This window comes from Anguilla anguilla, chromosome 14 (assembly GCF_013347855.1).
Source record: "Anguilla anguilla isolate fAngAng1 chromosome 14, fAngAng1.pri, whole genome shotgun sequence".
In the NCBI taxonomy this organism is placed as follows: domain Eukaryota; kingdom Metazoa; phylum Chordata; class Actinopteri; order Anguilliformes; family Anguillidae; genus Anguilla; species Anguilla anguilla.
Window position 1 is genome coordinate 26662567 of NC_049214.1, and position 18462 is coordinate 26681028.

An 18462-nucleotide genomic window follows, 5' to 3' on the forward strand; every position below is an offset into this window, starting at 1 on the left:
CAGCCTCCTCCCCCTGGTACAAGAATTGATGGCGAGGCGGTAGCCTGATTTCCTTTTGTGATCACATTTTAAAATTATTTTTATTGTTGGAACACACAGGTGTACTATGCGATACCATCAAATAAATATACACTTCTTGTATTCAGACAATATGTTTTCTACCTCCCGGGTGTCCACCCACTCCCCCGTCCTATTTCCCCTCCCACCCTCACCCCAAGGACCTTAGGGACACTATAAAATGCAAAAGATAAATATACATTGCATGCAGACTAATGTAATGATCCCTTCAGAGTTTCAGCTGTAAAGAGCCACTGACTCAATGGGTCTTCTTTAAACTCTGTTGATGCGCACTGTAGATAATTCCAAGTAATTTATATCTAGGAATGTGAACCACTGTCAGATGGATGTGGTGGTTTCCAATGAAACGTGAAACATCTTCTTTGTTGCTGTCAAACCAGAAAGCATGTTTAAGGGAATTAGCCTAGATGAAGTGGATAAACCATTTAAAATAAGAATAGCAGCAGTTGCATGTATTGTAGTTGCCAAAATGACTGAAAGACTGGACACTTCTTCCTCTCAGAATGTAACTACTGGAGGGCGGTTCCACATGGGTAGCAATGTGCTGAGAACTTGTGATGAGAACAATGAACATGAAGCATCACTAATAAGTTCATGCTATAAAGCCTCTTAGGGTTGAAATATGTCCAGTGGGCATCATTAAAACAAATTTGATGGTGTTCAGGGTTTCGTGATGACAGTGAAATATTAGCCCAAAGCTGTCCCAGTCTGAATCAGGGTCAAATTTTGGGAAGTCTTTCCTCTACAACTGATCGAGTGGAAGAGTTTTATAAGATCCTGCAAGCCAGAACTGATAGATTGTGGATATTAACCCACAATCTATCAGTATTAACATCATAATCCTCCCTCCCACTTAACATCACAATTCTGTAAAAGGAATGTATTGTTGGACAGAGTTGCCCAAGGAATGCCATAAGCCTTAATGGCTGTCCTGGGCAGCAAAAGAAAAAAGCGGTACCCGGCAGGTCTAATTTATTCTTTATGTCTTGAAAACAGCAAAGACCATCATCGCTAAAATACATCCCCAAGAGTTTGAACTCCACTCTAATCCCATCTGGGAAATAGGCCTGTCTCCAATCAAAATCCCTGGGTTACCGAATGTAGGAGAGCTCAAATGCCATTTACAAGAGGTACTTCTCTGCTGCTTGCCAGGTTGTGATTAATTGGGAAACAACAGAAACGTAACTTGCATTGTTTGATTGAAATATGTGAGATCGCACTATCCAGTTTCCAGGGATGCACTATCCTTTCCTCTAGAGCATGCCAAGAGACACAGTGGCCTTGGGGGTGAATATATATATATATATATATATATATATATATATAATATATATATATATATATATATATATAATATATATATATATATATATATATATATATATACATATATATATATATATAATTCTAAATTAATACTGGGTAAAGCTTTATCTTGACAATAGACATACTGTATGAGATTGCAGGTGATTTGGCCTTATTCGGTACTTTGCAGTATGTTTCAGAGTGGGAAAGACATCAAGGCCCAGAAACAGGAGTTGGACAACAGGAATGTTAATTGGTAGGCTGGTGTTTTTACTGCCCCATTAAAAGACATAAGTGATGATTTTGACCAGTTCATTTTAAAGCCTGATTAAGTGCCAGATTCATGAAAGACTGACAGATGTCAGACAAAAATAAGGTGTGATATCATGATGTGTAGTGCTGAGTATTATTGATGCTAATTGGAGTGATATCAGCCGACTGTCTGATCATTTTAGTCAGAGCCTCCACTGAAAGACCGGGGACTTAGGGGGCATCCTTGGTGTGACCCTCTGGAGAGGCTAAACAAGGACGAGCAGTTCCTTCCTGTAAGCACCATCGCTGTTGGGTTAGAATATAGAACCTTAATCATGTTAATGAATCTATCTCTAAGGCCCATTGTCTCAAGGACCGACCAGAGATAAGGCCGCTCCAACCTATCAAATGCCTTCATTTGCGTCCAGCGATAGCACAGAAGCTGGAGTGCTGCCATCCACGGAGGCATGAATAATGTGAAGTAATTTCCTTACATTATCTGACGCTAGCCAAGCCTAATAAAAGCACTCTGGATGCAGTGAATGAGAGCAGACAAGGCTTATAGTTGCCATTGAAAGTACCTTTGTGTATATCTTAACGTCTGCATTGAGTAAAGAAAGGGGACGATAATTATTACGTTCAGTTGGGTCTTTAGCTTTTTTCAGGAGGAGTGATATTGCCACCATATTTGCATCCCCAAAAAAAGCTTAATTTTTCTATGGAAGACTGAATCAGGTGCAGAAGCAGAGGACCTACCATATCCCAAAAAGTTCAAAATAACTCAGTGGGGATGCCGTCCACCCCTGGTGACTTTTCTTGCTGCATTTATCCTGGGCTGCTTCTCTAATCTCTTTTAAGGTAATGGGAGTGGTCATTCATGTAAAGTCACCTTCAGAAAAACATGATAAATATTAACAAAATGTATGACTATCAAGCCAAAACCAAATGAAACTGAATTATGGGTAGTTTGGGAGAATGCAGTCTATCTAGCTGCCATTTTGTCACTTTCCCATAGTAGCCTGGTTTTCTACTTCTTGACATAGTACACTAATCTTGTTATTTTCTTATGAAATAACTTACATGTGTGAAATTTATTTGGCATGAAATTCACAGCATGCAATTGCTGATGAGCAAGGTTGCAACATGAGCCTGTTATTAATTATTCATATTTCATTTTCCTGAGAGGGGTATGGATATACAGAAACTGCAATCCCCCTTTCTGTGGATTAACATAAGACAGTAATGTCTTCTGTGTCTGAATTTTTTGGGTCTTTTGCCAACATTAGGTGCTAATTTATTTTATTAATTTTTTTATTTTTATTTTAAAACGCTGTGCATCCCCAGGGTTTTCAGTAGACCGCAATAGAAATTAGAGATACAGGCCTACCCTTTTCCCTCTTCCTCACAAGTAAATTAATTTCACTTTAACTTCAATTAGTAGATGCTCTTATCCAGAGTGACTCACCATGTAAACACAAGAGCAAAGATCAGGGACTGAAGTGCAGCAGTTCCCTCCAAAAGGAAAGTGTAAACCCTAGAGAGACAGCAAGCGCAGCCTTGATTGGCAACTTATCAACTACTCTTTTGAACCGTAAAATAAAGTACACAAATGAGAAAAAAACTACCTCAATGAGCATTAATCAAACCATATTAAAGAACCACAACATATGGACAAAAAGAAATACCAAATCAGGTATTAGGACTAGGTAAAAGTTCTAGAGAACCACAAACATTGTTTAACCTTGGAAAGCAGCACTTGTGTTTCCTTTTCTTTAACAGTAATTTCAGGTTGAGGGAGATCAATAGCTCACTGAAGCTCAAAATGTATTAACTTACAAACTAAAGGTATTCTCAGTCATGAGGTGTATGGAATAGCAAGTGCCGATGTCCCAGAAATTCTACTGATAAAAAGTGGCATTCAAAATAAACTCCATTAGCCAGTCTTATTAGCATGCCATTAGCAATTATGAGGATCTTTTGTTGAATTGCATACGAGACAGGCAGATTTAGAAATGGAAATAAGGGCTCTCCTTTCACTATATTCGATAAATTTGAGTTTCCTGAAGAGAATAACAATGACCCTGGGAAAGAGAAACAAGCTCGGCAATAACCGTCAGATGCCCCAGGATCCAAACAAACATTGCTCTGAAATATTATCTGTAATGTAAATCACTTCACTTCACATATGGCTGAACCAAATTTTTGGGGAATTGTTGTTATGTTGATGTATAAATATGCATATGTACAGTGTGTAAATTAGCTATACAGCCTAATTTGGTTATACTGAGTGGATGGGGATATTAGTCAAATAGACATTACATTACATTGCATTCATTTGGCAGATGCTTTTCTGCAAAGTGATGTACAATAAGTGCATGCCGAAGGTCATTGGAACACCTACATAACACAGGTCCAATTAGGTACAATACTCATTATGTAACAGTTATCCATAGCCGTGAACATCAGTTCCAGTTCACACGGTAAGCATAGGCCAGGCCAGAAAGTTATGGTAAGTCAAACTAGGAGGCATGACGATGAGCTACAACGTCATGTTATCGATACAAGAGCAATATAAGGGCAGGCAGGTGACCCCAGCAGCAGACCATATCCAGAATCGGTGCCATGAAATTAAACTACGTGTAGAAGCGTGCCCAGCTGTTCCTGAGACTGTCGGAGCTGTGTGTGCTCCCTGATGAAGTATCCTCCATCAAGCTGATGTCAGGTGCGTAACCCCGAGTCTGGGTGAAGCTTTCTCCCAGCCAAGGGGTTGGCTTATCCCTGGACAAGGTCTCTGAAGCTACATTCAGCAGTTGAGGAGTAAATAGCCGGGCTTTAATAGCTTTCAAAGGCTGCAAAGAGGGAGGTTGATGTTCTCAACCTCACAATTAAAAATTAAACGCTGGAAACAAAACTTCTTTGGGCTCTGCGTCGAAAGTGCATGTAATGAAAGAAATGCATAATGACGTACAGTGTGCGTGTAATGAAGCCTGCACTCTCGCATTAGTAGGTTGGTCTTCACTTAACGCGTGCCAAGAATCAGCGGTCCCCACGAAACCAGTCGTCCGAATATCTCAAGGTCCGCCATTTTTCTTTGCTCCAAAGTTGCCGTTGCCGAGACCTGGGTTCTAGAACACTGTGGAATTGGGTTCGCGTAGGGGTGACGCTAGCCCAGTGTTCGGCAGTGACCCGCTGCGCCCAGCTGAACGCGGCGTTAAAAGCCATCGCTTATCATTCCTGGGTTTTACAGGAAGGGCGCTCAGTTTGTCAGGCGAAAGGTTGGGCGGGGGGGGCGTAGGGGCACTCCAGATCTCTAAAAGGCCGTGTTATGAGGCTGCCATTTTAAGTATGTCCCAGGGAATGTGTTCAAGAAAACAGAGGTGGCTGTCATCGAAATCAAGCACAGTACTGCCGTTCATAAATCCCAGGCATCAAATGCAGAGACTGGGGTGGTGAGAAACGGGCAATGAACAATCCCATTTACAACAGTTTTTCACAATAGGTGCCATGCTCAGTAATATTCACTGGATGCTTTGTGTACAAATTATGCAATTTACAGGAACGTGATTAGACTTCATAAGTTTTAAAAAAAAATTTTTTTTTAGTATTTTTCATACAACAAGCAGTTACAGTCCTTGGGGGGTTATAAGGAAAACACGAAAGACAAAAAAACTCATTTTCATTTTCATTTTTATATAGCACTCTTCACACCCAAGTGGCCCTACGTGCTGAACAGTTGAAAACAATTTGCAGAATACAAAGCCGCAACACAGTTCAGTCCGTTTGTTATATAAAAGCCTTCTCAAGAAGAAATGTTTTAAATTATTTTTTAAATAAGTGTAAAGTCTTTTTGTGCTCACTTGTTTATTTTTAAATAAAATCTAAGTAAAAAAAGAAAAGTCTGCTCCACATTCAGAACCTCATACAATAAGCTGGAGAGAACCAACTTCCGAAACACTATTATTACAGGCCAGTTACATGAATTACTCAATACACACAGAGAACACAATTAATTCACGGTTTATTAACATTGATTTTTAATTGAAAATAGCAACGAGAAGCCAGTATTTTACCTGGCACATGCTATTCACAGAAGCACAAGAAAAGCCCAAATATCAGCTGTAAGTATATAACACATTATGTAATTATAGTTAGAATTATCCCCAGTTATGTACAGCCCTGACTGATCAGGAAAGTCTGTCACAGTTCTGAGTTTCACAAATCTACCTTTTGGCAAATTCCTGCCCTGGAAGAGAACTGTGGGAAATTCAGAAAATCATTCAGGAAAATGATGAAGAGCTTAGCGTTAGCATGCCGAGTCTCCTCGCTGTGTAAACAAAGCTAGCCGGAGGCTTGTTGAGCCATACGCGACCATTTTTCCATCTCAGAGCACCAAGCTGTTATCAAAATGTGTGTCACAAAAGTCTGCTTCACACAATTCACAAATCTTCTGCAGCTTCGGGGTTACTGCAAATCCACCTAGCCGCGCAAGGAGCCTTCCTGCTGTTTGTACAGAGAGGAAGACGAGTAATTAAATGGCGTGTCATTGTTCACCCCGAATGGCCGTTCTTCTCTTTCTACAGTATGTCTTTATGTGTGCCATTCACCGGTGACTGCTCACGTGGCTCACAACCCTTAGCTAATGCCTGTGCATCTCTTTAACGTTCAGCACTTAGACCACTAGGATTGAGCGCCCACACCTAAATATGTTTTTGTGTGTTTTTTTTTATTTATCTTTTAAATAAAGCGCATTATTACGCTTTATATCTACCCTAACTTCTGCCATCGAAATATCCTTTTTATCGTTATATGTAATATGTCGGACCTCGCGAACGAGTACCGTTCCCATTGAAATTTGTACAAATAAGGTTTTTGTCGTCGACAGTTATAGTCTATTGATTCGGTAATAAAATGGCCTGCATCTACCTACAGGGACTTATTCTGCATGAATGGAATTTATTGAGTGTTCACGTATTCAGACAGGCACCCACTCGTCCCCATTGAAATGGAACGAGGCCGGTGAACGACGGTGATTTGAGTGACAGATTTCTCCTGAAAAGCTCTGTGCGTGCCCTTTTGCGAGATGGAATAAAAATGGCCATTTCTTTGAGATTTTTGCTCTAAAAAAGAAAAGAAAAAAATGATTACATCTTGCTCGTGTGTATAGCAATCTTTTTGAATAGAGCTCATGGGAAGAGGAATTTATGCTTTAAAAAAAAGTAAAATCTCAAATAGAGTTAAATGGATGGGTGAGTATGTATGATGCTGTTCTGGTGCCCCCAGTCCAATATTGCACATGGTTGAAGAACAGCGTGCACAGGTTCTTGTTGATGAAACATCTCAGGGTTCAGGTGTTCTCATAATAAGCACTTGTTTGGAAGCCTTGCCAAGTGTCCCTCTGCCCAAAACACTGTACTTTTCATTTCATTCCCCAAAGGGAAAAGTGGTACATGAATTGACAAAGCCGAAACTTTGGTGACAGATGACATACCTTCAGTCAGTCTGCGGTTTGTGGTACGTGCTTTTCAGCAGGGTACGTACAGGCCTACCAGAATAGACTTCTTTGATGTGGACAGCTGTCCTGGCACTGGAATTATTTGGTGCACACACACGCACAGTCCTGTATTGCTATCCTTGTGGGGACTTCCCATTGACTACATTCCGTAACCTCTAACCCTAACCCTAGTCCCAACCACTACATGCCTAACCTTAACCTAATTATAACCCTAAGTCCTAACCCTAAAACAGTGTCTTGACCTTGTGGGGACCAGAAAAAGTTCCCCACAACGCATAATGTTCCTCATCTTTCTATCCATGTGGGTCCCCACAAAGGTAGTATTACAAGTTCACACACACACACACACACACACACACACAAAAAGCTAATCTAGGTTCATGGTTTTATGCTAAAAGTCTTGCATGTGAGCTAGCAAACTAGCATCGGCTAGCAACAGTACACCGTGGCTTCATAGGGGCGACATAGCTCAGGAGATAAGAGCGCTTGTCTGGCAGTTGGAGGGTTGCCGGTTCGATACCCCGCCCTGGGCATGTCGAAGTGTCCCTGAGCAAGACACCTGACCCCTAATTGCTCTGGTGAATGCGAGGCATCAATTGTAAAGCGCTATATAAATGCAGTCCATTTACCATTCTGTAATGTGAACAAAATTCCATTATATATATATCACATATTATGTAAATCATAGCTTCACAAAATATCACTAAACTTGGTCTTGGCAACACTTTACCTCCTCCATTGAGTAGTTCCTACATTATTCATACCTCCTTTACCTCCTTGAACAGTAAGACTGCAGCGGATGGCGAATGTTTTCTTTTTTCCCCCACACTCATTGGCTGACAGCTTGATCTCTGGATGCACAATGCTGTGTCACCATTACACGGAACTAATCCCTCATACATGACCTCAGGACGCACGGAATTTTCCAGCATCAAAGCAGGAGAAAATGTTAAGATGTAGTGGTTTGGAAATTATGGAAGTTTTGAATGAGTGAATCAATCTCTATTAGTAATTTTAGGCAAGGACCTGCTCTAAATTCAAAAAACAGTATTATATGCTATTATGCTATTATATGTGTACACTTTCATTGCCAGGCAAAATCCCCAAGATAAGGTTTCTGTGGATTTCCATGGAAAGTTTTGAAATTTACCATTTCAGTGTTAGAGTACCCAGAGCTATATTTTGTTGGCAAGCCTGGCATGTACATTGCAAAAAAATAAATAAATAAAATGGATGACAAACCTCAAGAAGGGTGAGTGTTAACTGAGCAGGCGAGGTGACGTAGAGTTGCAGCTCAAGGGAGCTCGCAGGGTCGAACCCCAGGAAGGAAAACGATTGCCAACAAGCAACAACAGAACAGCGAACAGAAATCACAAAGCAGAAATATTATCTGTCCAAGGAGAGAAGAGAGGAAGAGGGGGTGATAGCACTCTGTATTTATGGGGGCAAACAGGGCATATCCATCCTGTAGTGCCTTAGCGATACCTCACTATTCTGCAGATGTCAGAGGAAACTATGTTAGTAGGTTTAGTACAGTCAGATAAATCTCCCCGTAAGGCTTAAGGCTTACGAGAAAAAAAATGGACAACAATGGGAGGGGTTATTTCTGAATATGATTCATTGATCATTCATTGAAGTTGAGCTGGGAGTTAAATATCTTTACAGTAAGTCCACGTGGGTATCGCAGTGAGGCAAACGCATTGTAATGATATTGAGTGCTAACTGAAATACAGCTCAGACTACATGACATTAAAGGTGCTTATCGCTCTTTGCATGTACCTTTCCCCATGTTCATTATTGATATGCTACAGTTTCTACAGGTAACTAGTTGTTACATTGTCATGTAAATAACATTCCCTCCTTCCAGTTCCTTACAGTAAATCGCCTTCTGTGAACACAACCTTAATATTTACAATAGGTGTCTTGTCATGACATCCTGGCTGGTTTTACATCTAGCTTCGCGTACCGCGTTAACTGTGGAATAACTGAAAATGTCAGTTAACTGGTTAGCTAGTCCATTTTTTCTTTTTTATGGTACCTGGGTAAGAAAGGGTCACACAATCAGTGGCATTGACTGTTGAAGCAGACTACCGAGGAAGGTCAAGAAAGTGTCTGTCCGCTCCCTGGGAATTCACATGTGCTAAAGCTCTAAACATCCAATACTAAACCGTGGAGATTCTGTTTTTCCATCAGCACGAATCAATGAACTGTCAGTCAAAAGTTTACAAGTTCACAGCACCGTACCTCCGGTGCAATCGATCAGAACGCCTGGGAAATGGCTTGTGAGGCTTCTACAGTGAAATCTGTAATTGGTCAAAGATGGGTTCAGGTAGCGCCGCTGAATAATAGGCTATAGTTCAAAAATATTTCCGCAGATGTGTGTGGCGGCTGAAGAGACGTAGGGTTTAATTGCTCTGCTAGCCTCTTCCGATTAACCGCCTGGAAAAGGACATAAAGCAACAAAATGTATTACATTACATTCATTTGGCAGACGCTTTTATCCAAAGCGACGTACAAAAAGTGCATTTCATGGTCATAGACAACTGCTAAACACAGGTTCAGTAAGGTACAATACTTATTTTGCACAGCTGTTTCTAGCCAAGAACACAGTTCACACAGTGAACACTATTCTGACCTAACCTCAACAAAATGTATGAACACAAGTCGAAAATATGTCCAGCAAATGCGCTGAGATTCACACGTCAGGCTTACTAAGTGAACCAGCGGCCAAACGGGGCACGGACCTGGAATATGTGATTATGCCTTTCTTGTCTTGTTATAAAACACATCAATTATCTTTGTTATTATTCCGGATGCTAAAAATGACACCGTAAATAGAAATGAGTCGCACTTCCCATTGACAGACCGCTGGAAATACACCAATATTCTATAATCAGCGTGTTTGTGTCCGTCTAAAATCAGCCGAGGAGCAATTATCCAAGGAAGAGACATAATGAAACCAAACAATGGTTCCTATTCTACAATAGCACACAGTTTTTGTTTGAGCATTTTTGACACACTGATGAATGCATTTTATCATTAATCTAACAGCGCTGAAAGCAGTTTAAGTTGAGATGGGTAGTCAGCACACCGCTGACTGTTCTGAATTCACGGGCTAACTCTTTATGACATTGCAGGTTACATTCTCTTCATTTTTAATGGCAGGGTAAGACTAGTAGTGGCGCAAGCCATTCAATTCTTTTTTCTGAACTTCAAATGAATTTCTGTAAAATATACGTACTCATTCATTATAATTTCTTAATACGGTATAATGTATTAATAATCTAGCCTACCTGACTAGGACACAAGTCTCACTGAGATTATTTTCTGATAACACGCCTCTTTGAACTGAATCCCGGAATATTAAATGGCAAGATTACTACCCTTTTCCGTGAACGTAAAAATGAAAAATGGGAAAGAGAAATAATCATGCCAAAGTCTTCACTATCTGCTGATCCCCACTCTTTTGCTTTTGACCTTGTTAGGCTTAGGTATTCAAAGTATCATGAGTCGGGCTGACCATGTAACGGCTGTGATGGAATATTTCCCCCCCACCCCCGCCCCACCCCCTGTGAGTAATTCGGGGGCTGGCGGGGAGGCTGGTAGCGTGGCCCGGCCATAATGGATTATCCAGCTAATAAACAGTGAAAGGTCTGGTGAGCTGGGAATAGAATCCTAATGACTCTGTCAGGGCCGTGATGAGTGACGCACCTTGGAGGGCCTGTAGGACGGACCCCGGCTTCGCTCTATGCAGCAGACCTCCCTTAGACATCTCAAACAGGACCCCCCCCCCCCAGAGCGCGCGCGGACGGTTTACGATGGACGTTTGAAAGATGGCGGAGGTACGGACCGAACGAGGCGAATCCGCCCCCTGTGTTCGCCTACCTTCGGGTCGTAGGTGTTAAAAAGCGCAAGAGGGAAACGAGTGAGTGAAAGTATGCCACTGGAACTTGTAGGACTTCTTCGCGACGGAAGCATTCCTTCGGTGCTTCCTATATGCAGAACGGCTCCCTTTGATTATCGGAATATGCCGCAATGCGGTTTTACTTAAGGAATCATTCTTAAATTCTAGCGAGAAAATAAGCTCTGAGCGATCATAAGGATTGACAAAGGGAAGGAAATAAAAAAATACAAAAATACTGGCCATGACACTGTTAGTTGACCTATGCCATGAAAATGCATTAAAGATGCTTACAAAAACTCCAAAAGTAGTACGGTATAGTATCATTCTCTTTGTAAAACCAGTATTTGTGTTCAATAGAACGCTAAATGGTGGAACCATGAAGCATTTAAGTAAGCGGTCGTCAGAAATTCATGCCCTCTGTGCAGGTATCGATATTGGAGAGTCCCATTACAAATCATTTTAGTTTGAGTGGATGAGTTCTGTGAAGTATTTTCTATTAGATTAATTTCCTCTTTGAGTTATGTCATTTTGACAGTTTTCCGGGCGATAGGATTTTTGTAAATGTTTTAGTCACTGGTTCATTTATTAGTGAGGATTGAGGTTGGAGGGTTTCAAGTATTTTAAAATTTTCAGTTTCAGAAATATACATTCCATCTACTTAACGTATAATGTATGCATCTTGCAATTCCTCAGTTAAAAATACCATTTAAATGATTTGCCTTTTTGTTTACAAAATTTTAATAGCAATGTTTTTTTTTTTTATTGAAGAGAAACTTGAGATTTTATTAAATAGGCTATTCCCCAGTGGTCTGATAATAACCACTTTTTAATATTTCATACATTTTTTTCCACCGGGCTTTAATGTGACGGAAATTGTGTGATGTTTGAATCAGCTATGCTTTTAATGGTCCCATCTGTGAAGGTCACTGATGGAGAGCTTATTACATGCAGACATTTAATAAAAAGCCATGAAGAAGAGCTGGATCTGGATCATAGCTGTTCATTGTGTCATGCATTTTAACATTCAGGCATAGACTTTAAAAAAAAATTAAAAAATAAATTATAATTGCAAATTGTATGTATGTAGAGTCTGTGTTTTGTATTCCAGTAACATTTCGTAAGGCTGTAGCCTAGCGTAGGCCGTTAGTTTGAAGCCATTAGCAATAAAGCTAATGCGTTCCCTCTCCAGGTCTTCCTATGTGGTATTTAGCAGTTGTGTAAAGTTAATGTTGGAGAGTTCATTTGAATTAGGGGAGCGTAATGCCTGCAGGTGCTTGGGCGCTCCATATGAAATTCATCTCCATAGAGACAGATTCACCAGTTCATGGGGTAATCAAAGACCTTGGTAAAAATGATAATGAGATTGAAGGCTGAATATTTGATGTATCTACAATACTGTACATGCCCCGTAATATTAGCACTACCCAGTCTTGTGTTCTGGCTGCTTGGGCAAAACTGTAATCCGCTGGTTTCCGTTTGTTGATTTGTCTGAGGTACGGCAGTTAGCCCGCCAGAGAGGGGAAATAAGTCCTTCCTTCGCTTATCGGGAAGTGCTCCATTCAGCGTTTGAGTCTGTGAGGTTGTTCCTGTTCCAGGTTCCTGGTCATGTCCCAGGACCTGCAGCAGATGCTACAGCTGCAGTACTGCTGCATGCCATCGTACGCATTGACAATTAACACCGTCTGCAGGGAAGCCTAAAACTGTGATGGATGAAACAGAAGAATGGGAGACATGATAAAAATTTTTAAAAAAACTGGACTAGAGGCTTTCTTGATTTTTTTGTTTCAACTTTCCCCATCGTCGGCTAGAGGGGTCGATTTATAAACGCGTTGCCGGGTGCCTTGAGTGGGCCTTTGAAGATTGAAAGTGCTGTCATCAGCCCTGATCAGAGGCGTGGGGGGTGGGGGGGAGGGGGGGCGCGTCCGGGGGCCGAGGCACCCATCCTGCCGTGACAGATGTCTTCCCAGGACTACCCTGCTGATGGAGGAAAAGATCATTATATTACAAGTCATAGCTCACCTAGTCAGCGTCAGGGAGACCCAGAACTGCTGCTCACTAAAAGAAAAAAAAAGCCCACCATCTTACAAAATGAAATTTTGTTATCGTTAAAAGGCTTGAATTTAGTTATAATTTAGTTTTCAAATTTTTCTTTGTTGGGTTATGGTTTGGGAGAGAGGTCTCAAGGTGGACCTTCCTGAACTTTGACCCGGATGCTGTGCTTCAGGCCTCCACAAAGCTGCCTGAAAACTGTGATGGTTCCACATCTCTGCACACGGTAGCTCATTCTTCAAAGCTTTTTACTGAAGTGCTGTTTGGCGACCGAGCAACCGAGGCGGCGAGAGTAGAAGTTAATGGACAGCTTAAGGAGAGCACAGACACACTGACGGGCAGAGGCATTCGGAAAAAAATGAAACCGAAAATAAGCGGCGGAGAATATTTTCCCTCCTCTTTCTGGCCGTTGTTTCCGACAGCATGTCTATAAAAAAAAGCTTTTTGTTCTTTTCAATGAGTTGACGAGAAAGAGTCAATGAAATTGAAAGCTTTCCAGTTTTAAACAGACAGCCTTGCTGCCGTAAAGTGGCCGCCTGCCCTGGTTGCTGTAGCTGGTGGTATTAATCACATTAAGATTCATGTATGTGTCAAAGCTTCATCTCAGCAACATGGTCTCATCTTAATTACATGGAAAACACTTCAAGGACAAAAATCACTTTGCCACGACGGATTTTTTACTTTCCGTCGAGTCCATATGTCATTTTATGTGAAAATATTGATCCGGGCGTCTTTAAATGTCTTAGATATGTTTTACATTCGCAGTCTAAATAAAGACTGAAGCTCGTTGATAAAGTAATATGCTACACCGGCTGTACTGCAGAGGAGGAGTCTATTTGCAGTCGATGTGGAGAGACCGTAGGAGACAGATCAGCCGCTGCAGAGCGATAAACTGGGGAGATGACCCTGCTGGGCCTGGGTGGGCAAAGCTGTGGCCAATTAATCAGCCCCAGCGTGGCCGCTAGCAAGGGCTGGCCCTAGAATGGTCAGGGTTCGACACCAGAGCGCGGGGCCGTGGTGCCACTACACTGGAACCCTGTACTTCAGCAGGGCGAGCTGTTGAAAAGTCCCCCATTGATATTTCTGAAACAGACCTCTCATACATTTAAATAATTTTCAGGTCAACTCAGTGTGTGGTGTAGATGCTTATTTTTATTCCCCTAATGGCCAAGGATCCGTAATGAGGTCCACAGCCTGGGTGGGCCTGATAAAATTGGTCCGCAGTGAGAAAAGCTGTGTGTGTGTGGGTGCGTGTGTGTGTGTGTACGTGCGTGCGCATGGGTGTGTGTGTGTGTGTACGTGCGTGCGCATGAGTGTGTGTGTGTGTGTGCGTGCCTGCGTGCGTGTGCACCATATTTTATGGTGCCACAGCTGCAAAGTGAATAGGCTGTTTTCATCTGGTCAAAGGGAGGATTTATGAGCGCCAGACTGCTCTGTTTGCGTTGCGGCCATCAGCAAACATTTGAGCTCGGCATCGCGTTAGCATCGATACCCTCCGAAAACACGCGGCGCCTTGCGCCCTGAACGGACTGTGAGACCTGGGGCTCGGCGGGGGCACAATGGCGAGGTCTTATCCGGCGCGTGCGCTAGCTTAATTTCCTCGCCCGTGAGATCCATCAATGTCGGGTAACGGGAGATTGGCAGCGACGGTCGTTAGCCGCGGTCGCCCAGGTCGCTCCGGGGAAAATAACGTTTCTCTGAATTCGGTTTGACTCCACGCCGAGTCTGGCAGCGGATGAGAGGTGAGACGTATGAATCCCCGGCTCTGTGCTTAACTGTGGGGGATTTTAAAGCGCCGGTCCGACACAGCAGGCTCGCGCACCAGACGTGCGTTCCCCGTACGCTGGCAGAAGGCAGCGGCGTCTTTTCGGTCGCAGCCTAGCGCCCGCCTCATTTTCGGACGTAGCCTAGCGCCCGCCTCGTATGCTTTGATTTGCTCGGTCCTCTCTTGGAAGTTCAAACGGCCGCTTCCATGACAGCCCCCAACCCTGCCCGGCCCAACCCTACCCGCCCGTTCACTCACGCGGTGTCCACACACACACACCAAGCAAAGACAAACGGAAAAAAAAAAACAGAATCAGGGGTGTCTGTAGCATATGCTTATTAGCCTGAAACATCACGATCCTCATTGGCGGACTGGTATTGATTGCGGTTCCTGAATCCAGAATTACGACTGCCACGCGGATTCAGATAACTGATGAGATTATGACAGGATCTGCCTCATTTCTAACGTCCAATCGCCACCTGTCTGTCGAGGAAAGGTCAAAGCGATTTGGAAAACCCTTGGACAGCCAAATGCCACGTGCTTCCCGACTGTCTTTTGTAATCTGTCACGGCTATCATGATTTATGAGTTATGGTATGATTTATGTGATATTTAATAGCGGGAGGGCTCCAGGAAGCAGGTGGTCAAAATTCAGGCGATGGTGATCTAGCGGTATTTCTGGAGTGAAGAGATAATAATGTGGAGAAACTATTTGCAAAACCTGTGACGGCCATGGATTGAGTATGTCACTAAATACCTTGTCATTTTTTATCTAGTTTATTTCTGATTGGAAGTCCCGGGAAAAAAAGATTAAAGGAATTTCAGGTAATGTAACAAAATGGGAAGAGCAGGACGATATTAGATTGAAAAAATGGGTTAGCAGCTGGCAGTGGATATTGACTCCAATTCTGGGTGCAAATTAACAAGTGTTGGCTCACTGTCTGCTCGCAGCGTTTTAAGTTATGATTTGAGGCCACATGATCTCTGGTTATATTTTAATTTTACTTGTATTAATTATTCACATATCCCTCATTAACTCTCACTCATTTGCTGAAACCTTCTGAACATTAAAGAAACGTCTGACTTATTTCAGAAAGTAATAGTTTCTACTTCACAAATTCCGACACAATAACAAATGTTTCTGAAATGTCCAACGTTTCCAGCTGTTGATAACCACAGTCATCAACAACTGAACAAGACAACCATATCATTGCCTATGGCTTTAAAAAGCTAGTGAGTTCCATTAGGTAGCTTACCCTGCTTTCTAAAATATGATCCTTTAATGTGAAAAAATATTTTTGTGATGTTCAAAAATTGTGGATGTGATGAATGTGTTCATGCAATCGAGGAGTTTTGCATAATAAGGGCCTGATTTACTAATACTTTTAGCACAAATAAAACCTTTTAGCACGCGCAAAACCAATAACATGACCAATGATTGGTCATGGTATTTGTTTCGCACCAATCATTGGTTCCGTTCTTAGTTTTGCATGAGTGCATTCGGCGCATGATAAAGTTCATAGTAAATCAGACTCTAAGTAAATACACCATACTGCAAAAATCAGGGAACCATGTGCAATTATAGGGGGAAAAATCCATTGCTGTCACACTGCAGATTAATGTAAATCTCTAGGGTTTCTAGGCACTGTGGTTCATACTGTTTGACAGGAACATGACAGCAATCCCAATAAAATAAATAAGCTCTATAAATGCAATATAAATAGTGTATTTGCACTCTAAGCCTACACACACCCTTAGGCCACTGTTTAAAAGCGTATTTTATCTGTGTTAGTACATAAAGCATCATTCAAAGCCTGCTTACCTGCGCGAACCTTCTCTCTACATCTCGAGTAGCGTTAGTAGGTGTGCGAACGTGCTGCGATGAGTTGGTAATCTCAAAGTGCGGGTCTTCTGACATTGTTATGTCACGCCCCATAAATATGATAAAAAGGTAATAATCCTGAACTTACACTATTGCTTTCAATTCATTCTGTCCTCCGTAGAAAAATCAATTCTCTTCAGAAACCGCACACTGCAATTTGGAACACGGATATGTTAAACCTAAAGATTTCTAATGAGTAATGTGTGCATAATGGGATGCAATTTCAGCTGGAGGCTCGAGTTTGGCTGTGCACTACAGTTTTCAGTTATTCATCTGAGGCTCGGGTTTGGCCGTGCACTACAGTTTTCGGACATTCATTTGTCAAAGATTTAGAAGATTCTTTCCAGGCAGCTCCTGACCCTTTGACCCGCCATTTAGGGACACATTGTACAAACTGCGGACTGGAATTTCTCATTTAAATGCTAATTTTTTTTTACTGGGCATTACATAAAGGGGAGGGTGTGTGTGTGTGTGTGTGTGTGTGTGGGGGGGGGGGGTGTCATTTGAATCGGCAATGAATGGTATATTTTAATTAAGCACTGTACGGAATACATCTATTCAGGAGCAGTCTGATAAATAAGTCAGCGCTCGAGAGGAAGGAAGCAGGAAGTGAATGGTGTTTATTTCAGTTGACTGGCGATATTGAGAAATCTTGAGGGCAAAATGGATGGGCTGGAGAATGGAGGAGAGCGATGCCCTGAGCGCATTGTTCGGTGATGTAATCAGCTGAGGACCAGTCGCAGGTGGGAGGAAAGAGAGAGTTAATGAAACTGGCGTGCGATTTAATTTCGCCCCTGTTTTATTTGCTCAACTCCATTGTTTCAAACCCTTTTTACGCGAAGGTAGTGTATCCATTACACCGTCACTAATTAGACCAGTTAATTACACTGGTTTCAGCATGCAGGAAAGCCTTATTGGTTTCCATCTGTCATTGCTTACTATTTTCAGTTAAGCAGTAGCAATTGATTGACTGACAAAGATGGCAACAGACTACGTATGTGCAGTACTACATAGTATGCATTTAAAAGTATGTGACTTTTTCGTGGTTACCATTTCCTTCCTTGTTTTCCTAGTGCTTGCGGGACACGTGCAAGACAGTGGCAGATCAGTACTACAGTGGTGTGCAGCACATAATGCATTCAAAATATTGACAATGGATTTAAAATTTTCATTGAAAAGAACATAATAGTCTTGACAATGACAATGAATCGCATTAATTTTTTATTTTGACACATAAAAATACTGTGGAGACTGTTTTATTTTATACCATCTTAAAATATTACAAGAATTATTATTATTGATGATGATGTTGTTGTTGTTGTTGTTGTTGTTGAATAGTATTATTACTTTTGGGCATTATGATAGAAATGAACAGCCCCATTTAACAACGTAAAACTAAAAAAAGAGTAAGAATAACGAAAGAAAAGGACATATCAGCAGACGAACCATTGAATGTCCAGATCTCTAAAAAAGCACAGGAAGTCCTTTACAAGGTCCTGCACAAGGATAAAACTGTAATTACAATGGGAAACTGTTTGAGCTTTTAAACAGGGCAATCCATTTTCCAGGCCTTAATGAAGAAATCAATTATTGTCTGTTTTTGTAACGTCCTATACTGATGCATGGAACAGATCATTTTGTTCCCAGATCCCCACTGTCATTCAACCTGATATGCAATTTGGTCTTGTTATCCATCAGGCTAACCATTTGTCTCTT

General features: G+C 41.7%; 1 protein-coding gene across 3 annotated transcripts in view; it reads left to right on the top strand.

The window, feature by feature from the left end:
- LOC118213119 (ciliary neurotrophic factor receptor subunit alpha-like) overlaps positions 1-18462 on the top strand; it is a 172084-nt gene that overhangs the window by 44533 nt on the left and 109089 nt on the right. Inside the window, exon 1 of one of the 3 annotated variants that reach the window (XM_035391822.1) lies at positions 17471-17489. The exons of the other annotated variants lie outside the window; for them this stretch is intronic. The gene's annotated coding sequence lies outside the window, so the exon portion shown is untranslated. Of the gene's footprint in view, positions 1-17470; positions 17490-18462 lie in introns of those variants that run through there. 3 annotated transcript variants of the gene reach the window in all.